This window comes from Alligator mississippiensis, chromosome 2, assembly GCF_030867095.1.
Source record: "Alligator mississippiensis isolate rAllMis1 chromosome 2, rAllMis1, whole genome shotgun sequence".
NCBI lineage: Eukaryota > Metazoa > Chordata > Crocodylia > Alligatoridae > Alligator > Alligator mississippiensis.
The window spans coordinates 82,431,596-82,443,794 of record NC_081825.1 but is presented as its reverse complement, the minus strand read 5'-3'; the positions used below and the strand labels follow the sequence as shown (position 1 = coordinate 82,443,794).

Sequence of the window (12,199 nt, the reverse complement as noted above, 5' to 3'; positions counted from 1 at the left end):
TTTCATTGAAACCTTATTTGAGAAGCTACAATATGTTCATCCTTGATACTTAGGCAAATTTGCATTGCAGAGTGATTAATTGCATGCAGCTTTTTCATCCACTTCTAATTTTTCAGGGGACATAATTGGATGCAAATTGGCCAGTGTTAATCATTAGATATCACTAATTAAAAACAGAAGCTGTAGGTAATACTATGATTATTGGTAGAAATAAATGAAGCAGATCAGGTAATACTTTTCTTTGGGGACTCATGCCTTGTGTCTGAGCCTCATTAAATTGTAACATGTGAAGGTGCCCTGCTGGTACAGACTGCAGAAGACATGTATTTAGAAGTAAGTTAAAAGTAATGTATGAGGTCAGTGTCTGAGAAGAGGTGGGGAGGGGAGGGAAGCATTCCTATGGCTCAAGGACTTTGCAATTTAATACATTAGGAACTTTAAAAAAGAAACTTAATTAGGTAGAAATTGGTTTCACATAACAAAATTTGGGTCAAGGGAAGCTGAGGATGTTTCTTTTCTGACCATGTTTCTGAAGTGTACCAAAGCATCGTGCCCTGAACATTTCATAGGCATTATTTTAACCCAATCCTTCAATCTTATAGCACAAGACTTTTATTATTAAATGAAAGTACTGAGTTGTGTTTTTTTTTTTTTTTTTTTTGGATGCTTGAACTGGGATATTTTAAAGGAGACTTGTTTCAGAAAGTGGGTAAGTTACACTTTGTGAAAATTGTACTTCTTTAAAGTATCTAAATTTGATCACTAGTCATCACATATTTCTTTTTTTATCTAATAGTTTGTGATGCTTAGGGTTGTCTCTGGTACTTTGCATTGTAAAATACTGTTTTAAGCTGACTATAGCTTTGGCAAAATGAAGCTAGGTGGAGGCAGAGGGACTTGTGCACTGAATGGGGCCAGGGTCTTGTGGAAGATGGGGTAATCCAAGTAATGATGAATCATCATAGGTACTCATGAAAGGACCAAATTAACCTTTTGCAATCAAATTGAATTTTTGCCTTTTGTTCTTCAGTGCTTGGTTTTGAAAATTCAAGGTCCTTTTACTACTTTGTGCAATGCATATATAAAATAAATGTATAGATATTTTTTATCATGTAGAATCTTTTGATTTAATTAAAGAAAACACCAAAACCTAACTTTTTTGTCAGCCCATGAGACTTCTTTATTGATTTACTTTCCCCCCCAACTTTTTCCTGCAAGACTATTTATTAGGCCTGTGCGAAGTGGCTAGTGTTCGCTCTGGATTCAGATTTGGCTGATTTGGGGGACAGTGATTTGATTTGGTGATTCGAATCACTGTCCCGAATCAATTCAGCTGAATCTGATTTGGAGATTTGGCTGCTGCTTGAATCAGCCAAATCTCTGAATCACACAGGCCCCATCCCCCATCCAGCTTCACCTGCCCCAGCTCCTGGCTCTTTGAAAAAAAACCCAAAAAACTACTACTCCCAACTAACTGGCTGCTGCCTGGTGGGGAGGCGATCCCTGCTGCCCCCCTCTGCCCTGTGCTGCATGGGTGGCTCTGTATGAGGCCCCAGAAGCCCTGAGGCTGCTGCAGCAGTCGTGTTTCTTGAGGGGCTGGAACTGGGGCAGGTGGGGCAGCCATAGGGGGGGTTGGGGGACACTCAGGGGGGCTGGGGGAGCAGGCAGGGGATAGGGCTTGGCAGGGGTCCCCCCATGGTCCCCCTCTCCCCTTCTCTAGCCTCCCCTCCTCCACCCCCTACTTACCAGCATGGAGTCTGGCTCTAGCTCCTTGCTGCAGTGAGTGGAGACTGCCTGAATTGCTGAAGATCTCCAAATCTTTTCCAAATTGATTCAGAGAGCTTCAAATTGATTCAGACCTTTTAACTGGTCCCCTGATTTGATTTGGATTCAGAGATTCGGCCACTGAATAGAGCCAATGTCCTCTGAATCGAATCAGCACCCGAAGTTTTGCACAGCCCTACTATTTATCAGGTGTAAAAAAAAAAAATAAGGAATAGCTATTTATAAGAGCAAGAAGAGAAAATCCATAAACAGTGATGACTTTTTTTTTTGTAATTAATTGTTATAAAAACTTTCTTTCTTTTTAATACTTTTGTTGATGTTAATTACCTGGGTGTCCCTTGGCTAGTCATTTTCATTATTCTTTACAAAATTATACTTTGGGAGTAGGTGGGGTGGGAGAGTAAGTTCATTTGGTGCCACATTATTTCTGAAAGAAATGTTTGTTTTGCAAGGTCATCATGCTATCAAAATCTGATAAAATATTGGGTTTAGCCACTAGGGTTATAGAGAATAGGCATAAATAGGACTTCTATTACTCACGTAAAATAATAGACTCATAGAAAAGTAGGGCACGAAGGGACCTCCAGAAGTCATTCAGTTCAAAACTGTACTTGAGGCAGGATCATCCCTATCCTAACCGCCCTATACAAATCAATTGCCTAATCTATTAGCAAAACTAAACAGTTAACCCTGGCACAGTCACAAGATAATATCCTAACCTGCCACAGGTAAAGAGGGGGACGATGGTGGCCAAAGTTCTGCTGCCACAAAGGTTGTTAAAATAAGCTTGAGAGATGTGAGGAAGAGGACCATATCCCCCACTATAGAAGAAGGCAAAAACTCCCACAGCCCATACCAGTCTGACCATGGGATAAAATTCCTTTTTCACCCCAAATATGGTGATTGGTTTGACTCTGTGCAGGGGCCAAGATCCTCTGGCCAGAAATCTCCAGGCTTAAGTCCCAGAAGGAGCACTGAACACCCCAGTCAAAATCCCCCTACTTGGCTGCAGCTAATAACCAATGTCCCCACCCCTGACACTTGTAGCAGCAGGAGGGGAAAAAAATCCTTCCTGGCTTCATGTGGCACCTGGTAAAGTGCAGAAGCATGGGAAGCACCCATAGGAGAGCATAGGCATAGCTACATCTAGATTATCACCGACCAGTGGCTATCTAATGTCTTCTTGAACACCTCCAGTAACAGAGAGCCCAGAACTTCCCTAGGCAGTTTATTCTATGGCCTTACATTTCTAACAGTGAAGAAGTTCTTATGGATATCCAATCTATAACTATTTTTCTGTCCTGCCAAGCCATTGGTTCATGTCCTGAACTCTGCAGTAAGAGAGAAAAGGTGTTTTTCCTTCTCTTTGGGTACAGACACCATTGCAGTCCCTGCTGTAACTGAAAATGCTTTTCAGGAAGAGTTCTGAGCTACAATGATCCACTGGACCAAACCAAAGTTCACTGTTGCTTCCAGCTGGGGAGGGGAATCTAGCTGCTGGCTGTGAGGCTGCAGCTGGTTTCCCCTAGCAATGGCCCCTGTTTAAGAATGGGAAGGGGTAAATGGAGCAGGGGGAGCTCATTCCAGGGGTTCCCCAGCCAGTGCTGCAGAGTGAGGTGGGTGAATAGGAGCCACCCCCCCCACCTCAGGAGAGACTCCAATATACCTGCCCCACCCTCCCATGGGGGCTCAAAACCCCTCAGACTAAACTCTTTCTGTTTCCTTTCACCCCTCCCATTCTGAAAACAGGAACAGGCTGGCAGAAAGTTACAGAAGATACTGTTTTGAAATGTCTATATCTGACCCTTCATACAATGAGGGTCCAGATTTTTACCCGATTGGGCATTTTTAAAGCTGTCTGAAACTGTGCACTTTTCATCATGGCTATAGACCACTTTCTGTGTCCAGATCAGGTGAAAACTGTCACTTCTGTCTGTGCCCTTTATGGCAGCCCTTCAGGTATTTGAAGACTGTTATCACATTCCCTCTTAAGCACCTTTTCTGCAAGCTGAACATGCTTGTTTCCTTCAGTCTCTCATTGTATGACCTGCCTGCCAAGCCCTTTATCATTTTTGTTGTCCACCTTTGGACACTTTCCAACTTCTCTGTCCTTTTTAAAATGTAGAATCCAAAACTGTATTGAAGAGGAAACCTAACCAGCACTGCATAAACAGGCACTATTGCTTCCTTTGTCCTGCACCTAATGCTTCTGTTCATGCATCTCAAAACCACATTCACTTTTTATACAGCTACATTACACATCATTTAGAGTCTGTGAGCCACCAAGATTCCCAGATTCTTTTCCACAGCACTGCCATCTAGACATGTCACATGTTTTGTATTAGTGGCTTTGATTATTCCTCCTGAGGGTGTAGCACCTTGCTTCATAATCTTAGCTCTAGCTCAGCTTTCCAATCTGTCAAGATCCTTCTGAATTGTGTTCCTGTTCTCCAGTGTGTTTGTCATGAGTGACTGGTGCTTCCTGAATCTGGGGGGCACCCGCAGAAGCCGCTGACCCTGTCGGGGGGGCACCAGCCCTACTGACAGCATCTGTTTCAGCTGTCGGGGGGCACTGGCCCCGTCAGAGGGCGAACATGTACCCCCGTGCACCCCCTACCAGTTGCCTGTATTGTTTGTAGTCCTTCCCATTTCATGTCACCTGCAAAGTTCATGTTAGGTTGTGCAAAACTTCACAACTTATCACCATATGTTGTTTTGTTTGTTTCTTTGGGGTTTTTTAAATAAAAAAGTTGTTTTGATGACTTTGAACTCAGGGATTCATGCATGTATCATCACAAAACTTTTTTCTGTGAGACAATACTACTGCTGCTTTGATCATGTTATGCATTTCATAGTACTTCATAGTACAAGAGATGAGCTCAAACTTTCATGAACATTCATCTTCATGGGTTTTGATTCTAAAGTCTCCTAACGCAGTAGAACAAATGTTTCCTGCTGTATAGTTAGAGTGAAAGTTTATTCATGTTTGTTCATAATATAGCCCCATAGAAAAAAAGAGAAGAACTGGGGGGGTAGGGGAGGAGAATGGGTGGATTACTGTTTGTAATGACATTCCTTCCAGCAAAACATTTTAATACTAAAGAGTACAGTATACTCTCAGACTAAATTGCACCTTCTATCTCAGGGCTATAGCATTCCAGAGTTAACCATTCAAAAAAAGAAATTTCCAAAATTGTTAGTCACTTAAGAAAATCTTGGAATAGGATGACTAAATATTCTGCAAAATAACCTAGAGTTTCTTCAAGTTGTTCTAGTTACTGTATGCACAGGGTATCCATAAAAACTCTTGCACTGGATGCAAATTTAGTTACATTTGAAAGTTACAGCAAAATGACATTGTAAAGATTAATGACCCTCTGATTTCTAGCACATGATGCTTTTGTAACGACATTGATTGTATCACTGTAACTGTTACACTGATCAATTTGAAGAGTTGTTTTACTGTATTGTGCAGCAATGTCCTTGGGTTAGGTTTTGCTCTTAAATTAATGAAGTCAGTTCTGCATCTTTCAAGTAACTGGTAGCAGACAGTCTCATTCATCCAAATACAAGGCTCTTTTTGTTTTAAATACCAATGGGAATTCCTGTATTACTTTATAGGTTTATGAAGATGTTGTTTCTTGAGAGGTTTGTACATTTATAGCAGATTTGGTTAATATTCTAGATAACATGCTGAAGAAAAGATTCTCTGCCTTGTAGAAACAGGAGGAAATAATTTCAGACTTGAAATGAACTGATCCCTGAGGGCTTCACTGTAGTTTTACTATGAGCCTTGTGTATGGAGCATCATGTAGTTACACTGTCCAAGAAGCAGTGTGAGAAGTCTCTCTAAGGTTAGGGACAGAAATTGCACACAAACCAGTATAAGTGATTAGAAACTGGTTCAGGTCTGTTACACAACAGAAGTTCAGTGCACATAAACTACTTTCCAAATGGTTGAAACCAGTGCAAGATAAACCTGGATGGATGTAGTATCAAACTTAACCGATTTAGGTTAAATCAGTTTATTGATCTTCTGTCCCAGATCCCCTCCAGATTCAAGTGAACTCAGAGTCCCCCAGCATCACAGGATGCTTTGCACCTACCCAGCAAACGCCTTCTTTGGGGGGGGGGGAAAGGGGGGAGGGTTGGTGAGGGGGTAGCCTTGGCCCAAGCTGTCTGCTTCAGCCAAGTAGGATGCTGTGCTGTAGCAACTCCCAGCTTCTGACCCGAGCCACTGCAGACATGTGGCTGCATTTCTGGAATCAAAAGTGAACTTCTGTTCACTTGCTTATCAATTCAATCAACTCTTCTTAGACTAACCTGAGAAGACTGAACCAATTCAGTTTTGGCTTTTTGACTTTCTATATGTAGCTTCAGGGTTTATCTACATTGCTGGCTGCAGTTTAGTGTTTGGGTATCGGAACTGGATTTAACTGAGCTAGCTAAGGTACTGGAATCAGTCTGGCCATGGCAGCACAGAGCTCCATGTATGTTTTAAACCCCCCCCCCCCCCAAACCCCCAAAATCCTCCAGTGGGCTCTGTGCTGCCATGGCTAGACTACTTTGGTTAAATCTAGTGCAGATGCTGCTATGCTACACTATAGCCTACAATGGAGATACCTTTAAAAAAAAAAAAAGATAGTTTCCTTCCTGCTTTCTCTTTACTCTGGTGGAGGGGGAAAGTGGGAAAGGAAAGGGGTCTTATAGTAGTAGACAGACACTCATTTTGTCTCTTCTGTTCCATTTCAGTACTTGAAAAAAATAGAAGCATCATAAGTAAGCTAAGGAAATGAAGCTGAGAGGAAATTACTATAAGGTGGATATGGGGCTTTTCGAATAATTTTGCTTAATGTTGTCCTCAATTTCTTGATGTTGCTCTGGTGGGAGGGTACCAAATGGAGTTCCCCAGGAATAAATCTCGCCTCCCAGTTCTGTTCAAACTGTTTATTAATGATTGGTAGGATGGAATGAGTGCACATTTAGTGCATGTTCAGAAGACCTCAAACTAGACGGAAGAGCAGACACTTTCTGGGAGGATAGGATTAGAATGAAGAATGACCTTGATAAATTGGAAAAATGGTCTGAAATTAATGGAATGCTACTCAATAAGGACAAGTCCACAGTAATCCAGTTAGTATAGAACAATTAAATGCACAAATGCAATTGGAGATCAATTGTCTAAGATGCAATACTACAGAAAAGGACCTAGGGATTATAGTGGACACCAAGATGGATGAATGACTTGTTCTATTTTTGCCAAAACAAACAAACAACCTCTCCTCCCCAAATACCCAGTAGCATACAGGTTTGTATTAATAAGAATATGGCCCTTGGATCATGGGAAGTGATTCTTCTACTCTATTCAGCATCAGTGAGGCCTCATCTGGAGTACTGTGTCCAGTTTTGGCACTGTGGTTAAAGAAAGATGTAGAACAGTTGGTAACAGTCTTGTGGAGAGCAACAAAAATGATTGAAAGTCTGACAAGCAAGGGAAGGTTGGAAGAACTGGGATTATTTAGCCTGGAAAAGAGAAGACTGAGTAGGGATTTGATAACAGCCTTCAAATACATGAAGGGCAGTTATAAAGACGATGGTGATTGACTCTCCTTGTTTCTGCAGGGGACAGGATAAGAAATAATGGTCTTAAATTGCAACAAGGGAAATTTAGTTTGGATATTAGCACTTTCTCATTATGAGAGTGGTTAAGCACTAAAACAGATTACCTAGGGAACTTGTGAAGTCTCTATGCTTTGAAGTTTTTAAGACCAGGTTAGACAAATTGCATGGATGATATAGTTTAGAAAGGGATGATCCTGCCTTGGGCAGGGGGCTAGACTAAATGACCTCTTGAGGTCCCTTCTAACTCCATTTTTACGATTCTATGAACTTGGTTATGCACCTCTGAAAAGGTTTTCCTCTACAAACAGCTCTGGCTATGTCTGCTTCCTTTATGACTCTGGTGCTTTGGGGCATAGTTTAGCCTTCAATGTTAGAGTATGTTAGGGGGAAAAAAATGTGGTGGGCTTTAGTTGCCACACAGCAACCTCAGATCTACTGACACCAGTAGTACAAACTAATTGTTTGCTAAAGATGGGGCAAAATATATATTATGTTTATTTTTTCTCCAGTTTCTTTTCTTTTTCCTTTCCTTTTTTGGTGTCTGTTGCTACTGTGGCTCAGGTCACTGGATCTGAAAATAGATAAAATATTTGTGTGTGTGTGCCTTCGTGTATGCGTGTGTGTGTGTGTGTATGTGAAGAGCACTATCCTCTGCTCTTTTCAACTTCACATTGTAGGTATTATTCCAAGCTTAGCCCTCTCTGTGGGTTTTTGCTTTTTTTTAAGTGTGGTAGACATTGTGGTGATATGAGGTATTTAACCCCAGTCTGATGTGAAATACAAATTTACACACCTTGTCATTCCTGCTCATGGCAGCCAAAAGTATAAGACAGATGTGTTACCTTCGGTGTTATCACAAAGGACATGCTTCATTTGTCTTGTTATTACCCCAAAATTGGTGTGTCCCCATCAACAGTGGAGCTGATTTAATTACTCATTGCAGATGATGGATGTGATGAATTTAGCTCCGTTTTCTTCTGTTCATAAGTTGTTCACAAAAAGACTTAATTTTTTTGCAAACTTAATTTCTATTTCTAATCACTCAACTAATATCATGTGAGCAAATCGGAGACATTTTTTTGATAAGGGCTGAGGGGAATGAAGATGAGGAGTTACCTAGGGCAGAACAAGCCCCAGGAGTCAGAACAGCATGAGAGTAAGAAGTATCTTCATAGCTCACTGGATACATGGAATCTCAGCAGATTAAGTCATGATTAAGGATTTTGTGTTTTCTGATAGGATGTTTAGTTTGGTATCCTCTCTCTTTCTCCCAATGATGTGTTTTGGTCCTAGTCTCACTTCTCTCTAACAACCAAAGCTTTTTAAGGACTCCTTTTTCCTCCTCCTGCTCCTTCTTTCCTCACCAGTCTTAGAGTTCTCGTGATTAGCAAAGACCACAAAGATGTCTGAAGTGAATAGCTCTCTTGCTGACTCGCCGTGTCTGAGATGAAGGGCAACAACAGGATAGCAGGGGAGCTGAGAGTTTTCAAATGATCAGGATATGTCAGGTTGAAGTGTGAATCTTCACAGATCCCTGCCCTCCACTAAGTTTGGTTATGCCTCTCACTTACTCCACATTTCTGCCTACATAGTGGATGGGCAAGATGTAAAAAGGAAAAATAGAATATGGGTCTTTTCTCATATATTCTTTCATTTGTCATATTATGTGTCTTCAACAGAAGATTAATACTAATCTAAGCATATTGATTAAATGATGCTTAAAAGTTAATAAGAAACAGAGGGAAAGTCAAAATATGATATGAATATAAACCCAGCATGTCAATATTAATAGTCCTCAGTAGAACTTGAATGGAATCAGAATGCGAGATTACAGATGATTAAACTAAAATTGCTTTAAGTTCCAAGGCTATGATCCTTTGATATATTTTTTTTCTTAAAATGATAATCTCAATATTATACACTTTATAGGCCTTTCTAATTTTGTGAAAAATGCCATGCTTTTGAAGTGCAAATAGTAATGATTGCTTCCCCCTATCCAAAGTAATTAAAAAGGGCTTCTGTGCCCTGCTGTATGTACATCCTCAATTTTATCTGCACAAATCTCTTTTATTAGAATAGGCTTGTAATTGGGTATCTGTGCTTATCCACTATACGGCCTTCTTCCTTCCTTTGAAGCCCCGAGTATTTAATGTGTATGACTGTTTGAATACATTGGAATTTGTCATCCTGGATGAAATTAGTGAATACTTTCCAGCTTTTGTACCTATGTGACTTTTTAAAATTACAATGCACACAGTCATAACATCACATTTACATTGTGAATTAATAATAGGTATGCACAACATTAACAAGGAAAAAAAGCAGGTTATACTGGATAGCATATTCTCATTTCCAGTAAATTACTGTGTTAGCTTCTATAGATTAGGTTCTTAAGAGGCAGGTGTGATCCAACTGTAATATTTTGTGATATTTTTGAGGGATTTTATTTCTTTTTCTCTCCTTTTTTTCCTCTCACATGTCAGCAAAATTAAGTTAGCACTCTTGCATCTAATTTTAGACATAAGCCAGAGTGGCCTATTTTCCATACAAATTTAATATGGTATAATGTGCATTATCCATGACTCGGAATAGCATAACAAAAAAGCCATCAAAGTTTCCATTATGAATAAAATAAGTACTAGATAAGATAAATATTCAAGACAGATGATAGCGGAAATTACAATATTCTAATGGGGTTTATACAATTACATTCTAAATTGATAAAGAACTCTTTCCAACTCCATATATCCTTCATAAATATAATTTATTACACATTTCTGAAACCTGGAGGAAAAAGGTTGTGTGGGTGATATTTTTTTAAAGGAATAATATGAACTAGGTTCTTATCTACAATGTGTGGTGCACATCACTGCACAGTAACAAATCAAATGCTATTGGCAGAGTGCATAGCTGATGGGACAGGCCATGGATGCAGAGCCTTTCATGTCATTTTCCCTTGTAGGATTATGATCCAGTTCAATAATAATCAAAGGGTATTTGTATTCCGTGTGAGAAGAGCTGGTTATTCCAATTTACTTTCAAGTGAAACTAAGATGTCACATAGATGTTACACTTGTTGCTCTGCAGGTACTGCCAGGCCTCTGACCCAGTGGGGGAGGAGGGGGCAGAGCTGCATTCCTCTGACGACCAGGGTCAGCTACATGCTTACTGATAGGTTGCTCCCTTGGAGTAGGAGTCTTCAAGGGCCTTTAGCTTTGTTCCTTACCCTCCTTGCAGGAATGGCATTGAGTGTCCGAGAGCCTGGGTCTCCTGAGGGCTGCCACAAACTGGGAGACCACGGCACCTGGTGATTGTTCAGCATCCTCTCCCACCCTCCACACCTGGGGAAGGGGACAATGGAGTACTGGGGGATGCTGGGCAACTGAAAGACCCCCTGTCACATTACAGAGAAAATTAGAAATCATTTACTTCACCTACTCTACTCCAAAAGAGACCAACTCAGGAAGGAAATCGTCATACACTACAACAACTTAAAAGATAGAAATCCATGCATGTTCCCTGACAATATACAGCGGATACAAAGAGACTATGAAAAACTTTCTATAGCATTCATCCTACATAAAAAGAAGAAATGGAACAAATTACTCCAAGAACAAGCTCCCCAGCCACAAAACAACCATCAGAGGAACAACACCAACACCTTACGACCTTCCAACCTCAGACTTGATGAAACTACAAGTAGCAACCAACCCACAAATATTATCAATCTCTCCACACACACGCTTACCAAAACTGAAAAATCTGTCCTTTCTAAAGGCCTAAATTTCTGTCCAGAAAAATACCCTAATAAAATACTTCAATGTGGAGAACTAGAAGAATTCTTCCGACGCCTGCGCCTCAAAGAATATTTCCACAACCAAACTGAACCCACTCCCAACAACAACTCATCCTCTGACAACATTCAAGAAAAGATCAATGCCAAAAAACCCCCAAAAACATCAGATTGGACACCTCGCAGTGGACGAAACCCTAACCTTGACCGCTACATTGACTACTTCAGGGAAAGAATGAACAATGAAATAATCAGCAACACGCGCCACCACAACAACCTCTCTCTACCAGAGAAAAAGGACATAGAATCTCTAAGATCTAACCACCAAATAGTAATAAAACCAGCAGATAAAGGAGGAGCCATAGTCATCCTAAACCGTGAGGATTACATAAAGGAAGCCAACAGACAGCTCTCTGATACCACCTACTACAAAGAACTACAAGAAGATCCTACTCCCCTTTTCACCAAAAAACTCAACAATACCATCAAATCATTTTCACCAAGATTACAAGAAAAACTACAGACCTTGATCCCCCCGCTACCTAACCCAGGGACTTTTTACATGCTCCCTAAAATCCACAAACAAGGGAACCCTGGCAGACCTATCATATCCAACCATGGGACCCTAACTGAGGAAATATCAGGTTTTGTTGAATCCATCCTAAAACCGCTTGTCACCCACAGAGCAAGTTTTGTCCAAGACACCACAGACTTGCTACGGAAACTTAAACATAGACCACCTTCCCAGCAACACACTCCTAGCCACCATGGACGTTACCAGCCTATACACCATCATCCCACACCAGGATGGCATCCATGCCTGCCTTACATATCTACAGGAACAAGATTACAACCCAGAATACAGACCCAAAGATATCACTGAGCTTATACACTTCATCCTCACACACAATAATTTCACTTTTAATAATCAACACTTCCTCCAGATGACGGGAACAGATATGGGCACTAAAATGGCCCCACAGTATGCCAACCTTTTTA

General features: G+C 40.7%; 1 long non-coding RNA gene across 2 annotated transcripts in view; it reads left to right on the top strand.

Moving 5' to 3' along the window:
* The first annotated feature begins 229 nt into the window (after nucleotides 1-229).
* LOC132248331 (uncharacterized) overlaps nucleotides 230-12,199 on the top strand; it is a 48,684-nt gene continuing 36,714 nt past the window's right edge. The window contains exon 1 of one of the 2 annotated variants that reach the window (XR_009459505.1): nucleotides 230-333. This is a non-coding gene — a long non-coding RNA (uncharacterized LOC132248331). Of the gene's footprint in view, nucleotides 334-404; nucleotides 710-12,199 lie in introns of those variants that run through there. The other variant, XR_009459506.1, reaches the window with a different exon arrangement.